We start from the raw sequence: 370 nt of genomic DNA on the forward strand, positions 1-370 counted from the left end.
CACGTCGAGGTCCCTCCAGACCGAAGACCTGCAGGGACCTCGACGTGGACATGCTCTGCATGCTGGGCGCAGCGTGGGCCTGCGGCTGCCCGCTGCTCGGCTAGGCGCCCCGGGGACAGCCCCCCACCCCCCACCGCCCCCCGAGTCTCACCAGCGCCTCCCCCACACCTGGTAAAGTCACCACAGAGCTATGCTATGAAGCAGTTTCCCTCTGTTTTTATGAACATTTTGTGAATGGATGATTTTGTCACCAGGACACTCTTCTTTAGGCCTTAAGGAAACGCCCTCTCTGTCCTGGGTTGCACCTAGCGCCCAGGGCTTGCCGGAGCTTCTGGGTCATGTTTTGTCCGTGGTCTGTCCCGCTTTGGAA

This window comes from Bison bison, unplaced genomic scaffold (genome assembly GCF_000754665.1).
Source record: "Bison bison bison isolate TAMUID 2011002044 unplaced genomic scaffold, Bison_UMD1.0 scf7180017864342, whole genome shotgun sequence".
Classification (NCBI taxonomy): Eukaryota; Metazoa; Chordata; class Mammalia; order Artiodactyla; family Bovidae; genus Bison; species Bison bison.